Genomic DNA, 10,231 nt, shown 5'->3' on the forward strand with positions numbered 1-10,231 from the left:
TCTCCAGTGGGATTTATTATGGCCATTTTTGACAGTCTTTGAGCCCAGCAGCAAAACCAACTGCACTCCCCCAGCACACACAGAAACACATTTTCACAAGCAGTGAATACCTTGTAAGCCAAGCACTCTCAGCACTTGCAGCAGAAAGGGATTATTCAGAAAATGGCTCTTCAAAAAACAGCATAATAGAAATTTAATTCTGCTGTTTGAAGGATTTGCACAAATCATTTGCCCAAGGAGAAAAACTATATCAGAGAGTAAAAACATGAGCAACTGGGTGTGATGGCTGTGCACCCCCCTGCCTTTGCTGGAACAGATGTGACTGGGAAATGTCCCACACCTCTCCTCCTGCAGCAGCTCTCTCGGCTCCCAACAGCGCCGCGCAGGTAAGCAAACACAGAGGAAATAATGACAAGATGAAGTAAATGAGGGAGAGAGGATCCCACATTATGTAACACTGCATTTAAAGGATTAATTGGGACAGCCTGATAAGGATGAATTGAATGTGTGAGAGCTACAGTTTTTTTAATTGAGCAGCTTTTCTCCAGGGAAGAGAGCTAAGTTTAAACCATCTGTCCAATTTTAGTGTCATTTGCCAAGGAAATGATTAAATATTTTAAGATTAAATCAAAAGCTGGGAATCAAGGCAGAAGCCTAGAAATAAACGATTTTGGGGTTTGTTTTACAGGCAGTAATATGAAGTTCAAAGTTGGTTAATTTTAAATACCATTCCTCCCTCCTGCACGCACATACACACATGCACATATGTTCATCCCCAATCAAGTGAAACACTGAGACACAAGGCACTTGGCAGCATCTGAGTGAGACAAAGCCCAGTGTGCAGCAAGGGACCAGAGGAAAAAAAATCTGTGAGAAAGGCTGGGACAGCATCTGCTGCAGAGGGAGAACCCAAAAAGGCACCTGGGGTTAAGGATCCTCTTAGGGAAAGAGTGAACATGGCAGCATTGACCCCACAAAGTCGTTTTCCAGGAGGCTAAGAGCACTTCTAAAGTCTGACAAAGGATCTGAACTACAGCTGCTAATCACAAGGCAACTGAAGAAATACTGAAATCTGAAGATTTCAGATGATGGCTCATACAAAACAACTCTTTCACCACCCCCACATGTTCTGCAAGCCCCATGGTGTCCACCCACCCCTCGTGTCCAGCCGTCAGGTGTTGACCAAGGTAAGAGAGAGGTGAGGGCACAAAACAGAGCTACTGAGCCAGCAAGTCCCCAGGTATCTGCTGGGGTAAGCCAGGTGGCCAGAGTTCATGTTTCCCTTCCTGTTCAGGGCACACTAGAAAGATTTTCCCTTTTTTATCTCACAACTGAAAAGTATCCAGCAGTCAGGACTGGAAATAGGCCTGCTGATAGGATTACCTGCTTGGAGTGGAGAAAGGTTTGTCTGGAAAGTCACTTAGCTCTCCTGACAAACACAGCACATTTCACTTAACCACAGCAGTCATGCTGTGCCCATTGCTGAATGATGCTGGTGGGAGCTGGGTCATGATTCAATTTTAGATTAAGAAGCCTACATTTCAGATGCTTACAGTTACACTGAGTGTAAAAATTCCCATCATAGTCCTCGGTGTTTTAGGGATCATTTTAGTTCTCTAACCAGAGTCAACAAGCACCATTTGAGGGCTCTCAGGGCGTCTGCAGAGGGCTGATGGGCACATCACAATGACTGCACAGACCTGTGTTCCGCTAGAGACATCCCAGGACCTCCCAGGACCATTAAGTGATGAAAGGGACACTGCATCTTCTTTGTGATGGCACAGCCTTCCCTGCTACACCCCTGGGCTCTGGAGCAGGGCTCAAGCCAGCGCTGCCTGCGGTGTCCCAGCACGACACCAGCCCATGGTGGCACCTTTTCCATTGGGAACTTCCTCGTACTCCTGCACCCCTCCCCCTTTAATGTGCAAAGCCCTGTGTCCTCCCAGGCAGACACAACAGCTGACAGAGACAGACTTCACCCTGCCCTTGGCACCCCTAGACCACGCTCACTGTGGGTGAGGTGTTGTGGTTGCACTGGAATTTAATCAGGGGCCAGTGGCAGTACAGATTTCTCTGTAAAGTCTTAAGTTGCAGGTCCAAGTTTTAAAGGGAAAACCTTGGGTTTTATTTCTTCTTATTATAAAGGAAGTTTCTATCCTTTCTGCCTAGGAAGAAACCTGGAGAACATGAGAAAAGCAAATCAAACCAATGAAACAAAGGTGAACATCAGTAGTATTTACCTCTAAAATCTGATGGTTTTTAACCCAAACTCATAATGGCCCAAAAATTTATACTCCTGGCAATGCTGTAGGGGAGGGATTAATCTCAGTTTTATCCTGCATTTGCCTAGTCTGTCACTGAGATCTCTTTTAATGCCAATGAGGTGAAACAGGCACTTTCATCTCAGCAGGTGTCTCAGACATCACGTTAGATGTTGGATGTAAAACTTCACTAACTCCAGGCCAAAAAAAAAAAAACATATCCTAGCTGATCACTGTTGCAAAATGATAATAGATTTTTTTGAGGTATAATTTAAATAGGTTTTAAGACATAAATGTTATTTTTGTAGGGCAGCCAGCTCCTTAACCTCATTTACAGATTTTTTTTAATTTCTGGTTTTATCTTCCCTCAACAACTGGTGCATTTCCTAATGTCCAGCTAATCACATTGATAAGCTTCCCTTTTACCCTTATTAAATATTGATTTGTTTACAGAACTTTTCACACCACATCTTAACCAGAAACTACTTTGTAACCAAAGTAATTTTTATCAATGAGAAAAATACAATTTTTCTTCAGGTATTCAAATAACATTTTCACATTATTTTTTCTTCTTTGAAAAACAGCCACTTATCAAGTACCCTGATTATGCAACCACTTGTGGAATTTACCTCCTGCTTGCAGAAAATCTGTCTAACTCGAGTATGACCCCTTGCACCCAGGGAAAAAAACCTCACTCTCTATCCAGTGGTTTCTGTACCCTTGAAACAACTCTGATACTGGCCTTCTCCAGAGAACAAATAAAAGGCCAACTTTCCACTATGGAAAGGAATTTTAACTTATAAAAATGTACTGTGAAATTTTATAATGCTTTGTAATTTTAGGACTGCCAGGGCTGTTTTATTAGGAGCAGCAGAAGCTCTTGAGCATCTAGACTGGAATGATGAGGCATTACAGAGTAACCAAATTCTTACCATAACCATTAGCATTTCTTTCTTGGTGAAGAAAAGATATTTGCAAATATGGGAATTTTAAAAGTGAGAATATCTAATATTTTTCCTTTCTTATGAAAAAAGCAGGTATTATTTTGTATGCAGAATTTTTTTTTTCTGTTCAGGAAGTTCTTTAACCACTGAATTTTTTCCCTTTTGACAATATTATTTATTTCCAACCTGACTTTCAATTTAATGAAGGAAACTAAAGCTGCATTCATTCTTGGTAAACTTAAATCAGAAATTTTCAGATGAAAACAATCTTCATCAAATTATAAATCATATTTTCTTCTGCCATTGGAAAATGTGTTGAAAAATACAGTCTAAAATAGCCCATGTACAACCAGTCTGTGTGCCTATTTTAAAACAAGTATATTGGATATTTATTCCTCTTTGTTGAATTATACTTTCTACATAAAACCACAGCTTGTGCAGACTAAGATTAAATTTCTTGCTAGAGCTACTTAGAGGAAAATTATAGAAAAAGGAAGATATGACTGAACCAGATTCCACAGTCCTTTTTTTTCCCCTGGTTATTTCTATCTTATCTTTAGAGTACTTTGATGCTGAAAGATGACAAAATGTACGAAACTCAGTGCCTGTGGGCTGATCCCTCTGAACTGTTGACCAAAGTGAAAACACCAGCCCTGGTGCAATCAGTGAGCACCAAATATGTCTGCAAGATTTTTGTCAGAGCGAGGGACTGGACCATATTCTTGGTGGTTGCTCTAGGGGGGACAGGCACCCCTTCCCAGTGCTTCCCAAGTCACCACAACCTTTATTTTTAGTACCAGCTGTGCTTAAATAATTACAGCCTGTTCCAGGCTGGACCACTACAGATGCAGAACTGGAGGAAGAGAGGGCAGGAAGGCTGTGGGAAGGCTGGAGCACAAGTCTTACCAGGAGCAGCTGAGGGAGCTGGGAGTGTTTAGCCCAGAGAAAAGGAGGCTCAGGGCAGACCTTATCTACCACCATCTGAAAGGAGGCTGTAGCAAGGCTGGGGTCAGCCTCTTCTCACAAGTAGCAAGCAATAGTACAGAGAAGATGGTCTCAAGCTGCACCAGAGGAGGCTTAGATATCAGGAAAAATTTCTTAACTGGATAGGCTGTCAAGCACTGGAACAGGGTGCCCAGGGATGTGGTGGAGTCCCCATACCTGGAGGTATTTAAATATGTAGCACTTAGGGATGTGGTTTAGTAGTGGAATTGACAGTGCTGGGCTAATGTCTGGACTTAAAGATCTTAGATTTCTTTTCAGCCTAAATGATTCTGTGATTCTCTGATTCCATGTTTTTATGAAAATAAAAGGGAACTGAGAGTCCAAGACTCACATCAGAAAACCACCTTGCCAACCGCTTAAAAGATGTTTTCTATAGTTGGCTTGATTTGTTGTTTTAATTCCATTTTCCAGCTCCAGCTGCAAACAGCTTCAGGACATGGGTGGTGGAAAACTCCTCAACCCAGCCAGACCACCCTGGGACATTTTGCTGGGCAACCACACAAAGAAAAAGGGGCTGTGGTTGGGGTTTGACAATACACCCTGCATTGGCTGCTACATGAGGTGTCGCCAAGAAAAACCCAAGGCCCCTTCACCTCTCCTTAGTAGAAGAGATACTGCTGATCAGCAGAAATGAGACTGGGAAGCACTGGCTCTGGGCCCCAGCACAACAGCCCTGTTCTATAAGCTGAGAGGATCCTGTAACATAGGGATTTTATTGAAATAACCTTCTTGGATGGTAAAGGCACTAAAATCGGGAGGAGTACCACCTTCTAGCAGCAGAACCAGAGAGCAGCTTGCCTGGGTTCTGCTGCAGCAGCTGCAGACCACATACTTACCTTCTGGGACCTTCTGTGCAGCCACAGGCTATGGGCTCCAGGCAAGGCTCCACCAGCATCTCCAAGAAGAGATCATCCATGAGGCTCTGGGTGCAGCTTTCTGTTAAACTCTGTCTTCTCTGTCAATCAAAAGTCAATGTGTGTCCTACAACATCCTCCCTCTGCTTGCAAGTTATACCACACAAGACCACAGATTAATCAACTCTGGCAAAGAAGAATCCCATACAGACAGCACAGACCCTCTAAATAAAGCTGGTGCACTGTCTGCTGTGACTTGCTAAGGTAGGTTAAGCACCTCTTCTCCTAAGGCAAGAGGGGATTCATGACTACAAAGTCTGTGGTGTTGCTGATATTACTGTCCATTGTCATATACATCTGTGTCAAACAGCCAGAACTCCTCAGATCTTATTCTTCTGTAGCACAAAGGTGTGGGTGTGTAGTTTGTGCACATCACTGCAGAAGTGCAGGCCAAAAAACTGACATGAACTTAAACTGAGAAGCTGTGAAGTGGGGCTGCAGAAGAGTCTGTGCCAGACATAACATCTCACTGCACTCTGCAAGCTCCCCCCTCCCTGACACAAGTGTCCAGGGATCACCCTGCAGCTCACCAAAGCAGGTACCTACCCGCAGGTGCACCTCTGATGCCTCTGCATCACTGAACTAGATCAGTTTTGTCCTGAGTACACCGTGCTGTATCCAGATCTCTCTCTATCCTATTCATTTCAGTAGCTTTCAGGCAGGACATGTTTTCTTCCAGCTTTTAAATCCTGACTGATATTCGTGAAAAGTTTTGCTAACTCGCAAAGCAGCAGGGGAAGGGATATGGAGGAGGAAAATTAATGTTAGTACAGAGATATTCTGCACGACTTCAAGACAAAAAAAATAGCCAGGGAGACTTTTAAAGAGACACAGCTAATCCAATGGTCTTGAAATAAAAGCAGAAACAAAGGCAACATATTAGCATGAATCTAGGAAGTTGTATAATCTGAGAATTAGAAACTGTGGCTGAATCTCTACATTGAGAGAAATTTTTCTGGAGAAACTGAGACTGAAGTAAGTGCTGTAACCCAGTTTCAGTGCTCCAGAAAGCCAGTGGCAGAGTCAGGACTTAACTGGCCCAGGCCCAGTGCAGTGCCTTTTGCATACAGCCTGCTATGTTTGAAAGGTGACCCTACATTCTCATACTCCTACCCAAAATAGAGAGGGATAACATTGTCTTCCTGAGATCAGGAAATATATTATCATTAACATGGACTCAGTTCCAACCCTAACACCTGTCCTGACGGCAACAGAGCCCCGTTTGAGCAGCTCAGCATAACTTTTTTTTGTGCTGGATTTGAACACTCATTGGAGGAGGACCTGACCTGGTGTCTGCTGCCTCCCTCAAGAAATTAACACATCCACTATGGGGAATGTTTGATAGGAAGGATGTCTTCCTTCTCCAGGAGACAAGTGGTATGGCTGAGGTGCTTTGCTAAAGGCACAAAATGGACCCACAGCTGTACCACAATGACAATCTGATGTCTTCCAAAGGCCTCTAAAAATTGGTTTTCAAAGGGATCTGAAAATGATCCCTACTTCCCATCATATCTAGGAGGAACACTGCTGTTGAGAACAGCCTTTAGCAATACTACTTTAAATAAAAGCACAAATGACAATTAAAGGAAAAAATAATTGGCATTTCATGCTCTCTTTTATATACTTTTCTTTTTGGGTAAAGTTTTGTGTGATGGGTTTAAAACTAGATCTAGATTGTGCCTCTCGTGCATCAGACAGGCTAACTACAAGATACTGAGACACTTGAAAGTCAGAAATGTAGGTGATGTGGATAACATCTTCAAATAGTGCAATAATAGCGTTCAGTCACTCAAGGTCTTTCATTTTTGGAACTGCCCCATATGAGCGTGACATTCATTAGTTCAAACCTGTATCGTGCTACAGCAGTTTGAAAAAAAAAAAGTCACTAGGAAGAGTATTAAAAATTTCATGAAGAAGTCTTTCCCTCAGGCATTTCTTTCAAGGTCAGAAAGCCTCACTCTTGTTTTTTCTGCTGACATGAAAACATGCAGAGAGATGGTGGAAAGTGAAGACCCACACCTAATTATGACCTTTAATTCTGAAAAACCTTCATCTTCACACAGCTTTTTCAAATGTGACTTTCTTTGATCTCCATGAAATTAAGAAAAATATGTGCCCTGTTCCCTGGCATGCCTGGTGTAGGATGCCTACGTAGAAAACCTCTCAGGGACCAGCAGAGCCTCGTGAATAAAAACTGCTCCAAACCCTCCTTTACCCAAGTCAGAAGGAAATATTTGTGACAGATGAAAGCTATGATAAGGGCTGCATCTCAGTTTTTTGCTTTCTTGTAGCACAGCAAAGTTCACTTGGCTTGTGGTGAGGGACCGTGTCCCCCCAGAGGCTCCTGTGCATGACCAGATCCCAGGGAACACACACCTGGCTCTAGTCTCCATCCCAAACCCCGAGCCCCTGCCCTACCCATCATCCAGCCCTTCAAATCCTCAAACCAACGTTTACAGCATTTGATCTCAAGGATCATTGGCAGCATCAAGAGGAGAAACACATTCATTTGGGTTCCTCTGCCAGATAAAGCATGGCTATTCCCAATGCCACTTTCAAACATCAAGATTTAAAAAATTGGGTGAAAATACAATTAATGGAGTTGTGCATGGAGGAATTCTATCAGCATTAAAAGCAGAGCTTGTCAGTATTTTATGACTTTTCCTTCTACTCAGCTCCAGCCCTTTTTTATTTTTTTCAGAAGAAGAGGACATTTGTTATAGTTCAGATGTGTTTTCCAAAAAAGTTCAGTTTTCTGATGACTAAATTTATCAAAACCACACAGTAACACGGAAGAAGATTTTGAAAGCAGCAGTGTGATTTAGGTACGTAAATTCTCTTCTGCAATAATAATGAAGACCCTGTTCTGCCATTTCATCAAATTTGGCTTCAAGGCTCCTACAGGAACACAGGAGTTCCAGGAGCAAATTCGCCCCATCAGTTTTGTACAAATTCACCTCTAAAGTTTTAAGTTCTTTTTTTTTTTTTTGAGAACTTTACATCTGTATTTATTAGACTTTATTATTTATCAGGAGTTGAGTACCACCTGCCCAAACCACCCTAAATTCAGACAGGCACAGTCTCTCTTAAAGCCAGCTCAAAAACTTGAAGTTGATGCAGCCTGTAGCCTGTGCCATGTCCTCTGAGCAGTTTGGGAGCACAATTGCATTCCCAGCAGGTCTGACAGGCAGTTGGCAATGCCCAGTGCCCTCTCCCCTTTGCTGTCCCAGCTTCTCATGTTTTCAGCTGATGTCCCCTCTGGTTGTGCAGACACAAATTTTCACAGGCCTATTGTGGAGTCAAGATCATGGAAATGGTCTGGGCTTTCCAAAAGACAACGGCAAAGGATCTCTAAGAAGAAAAATAAATATCCTTTTTTTTAGACTTGATAGCATATCCATAAAAATAAGAGCAGCAACAAGAGACGAAAAAGTGACAGGATTCTTCTCTGTGGAAAAAAAATATATTTTAAAAAAATTGTAGATGGCAATCCAACCTGACCTTCCTGAAAATCAGGAGGACCTGATCTTAGGTTCCCCTCTAAGACTTCTTCTCCCTCCCTTGGGTGCACACCCTTGATGTCACCTGCTGATGCTTGTGCCCAGAGCTCCAACTCCCCAGCAGGACCAGCTGTCCCTGCAGGCCACCTCCAGCACAGGCAGTCCAAGCTCAGCCAGCATTCCACACACACTCTCACTGGCATTTTGACTTATCTCATACAGGGAAGAAAAATACCCTAAAACAAAGCCCCAGACCAGCGCTGCTATGCTATGGCAGGATTCCCTCATGGCTTAACAACATGTAAGATGTGCAAGGAAGTGACTGAGTCATCATCCCTGGACGTATTAAAAATATATGTAGATGTGGCACTTGGGGACATGTTTTAGTGGTGGACTTGGCAGTGTTGGGTTAATGGTTGGATTTAGTATCCTAGAGGTCTTTTCCAATTTAAATAACATTATGATTCTAAATTCAAAGCTTCCTGCAAGGTTGGGAATTTCATAACCACACCCTTGTGGCAGGAGTATCCCACAGGGCTGAGCTCTCTCAGCCTTGCACATATGGGAGCACATCAGAGCAGCTCTTCCTCATCTGCCCCTGCTGGGACATTACAACTTTGAGACCACTGACCACCACCCCTCTGTAAAATCTAACTGAAACTAGATTTTCATGCATGTGCAGGGCTTCTTCTTTCCAAGCAGAAAGACAGCTGCTCTGGCACAGACTGCAACGCTCAGCTTCATTTTCATAGGAGGTCAGCCTAAAATCTTGTCCAGCCAAGCACAGAAAGGTGATAGCCACAGTTACTGCAGTGGAGAGCTGGGCAGGCAGGATCAGCCCAAGCAGCTCCCCCCCATCTTTTTATAAGGTACATCCAGGAGGGCCCTGAGTCTTCTGAGTCCTGGGCCAAACCACAGCATTGCATCCAGGTGCAGAAATCTCCAAAGATCATGATCAAGGCCAAAAGAAGCCTCCTCTAAAGTGACATCAAAGACCACAGCTGAGTCAGCTGATGGATGTGCCCCAAGGGCTGCACACAAGCCGTGGGGACCCGGGGAAGCTCAGAGCCCATGGGGACTCGGACCAGTCCCAGCTGCACACGAGGAGGAATGACTCTCATGGGTGCCAGATGAAGAGCAGCCTGACAGAACACAATGCCATGCCCTAGGATAGCTTGGCACTGCTTAGACACAAGCCTCAGCTTCACTGTTTTACTGGGCACAATCCAGCAAATCCATTTACTCCCCAGCTAATTCTCATTTTATCACCCTCTAATTTTATGAGAACTTCCTAATACAGATAGCTCCTGCACTGTGTATACAGAAGGTTTCAGCACTGACCTTTAAGGATAATGGCTCTGTCTGCATTTGAGGTATTTGTACTTGTACACTTTAAGCCAGATCTTGTGCTGACAAGTACTGTGAGCAATATTGGTGGCAGTCCCAGCAGGCCAAGCAGCGCCCCAGTCACAGGTGTGCAGGGAGTCTGTGTGGGGATGGAGCAAAGGAGCTGTTGTGCCCTGGCATCAGGAAGCTTCTGACAGATCAGTAAAGAAAGATGCTGCTGCTAGCTTTTGGACAGCAGTAGCATCTTTTCAGCTGCAGAG

Source organism: Taeniopygia guttata, chromosome 3 (genome assembly GCF_048771995.1).
Source record: "Taeniopygia guttata chromosome 3, bTaeGut7.mat, whole genome shotgun sequence".
In the NCBI taxonomy this organism is placed as follows: domain Eukaryota; kingdom Metazoa; phylum Chordata; class Aves; order Passeriformes; family Estrildidae; genus Taeniopygia; species Taeniopygia guttata.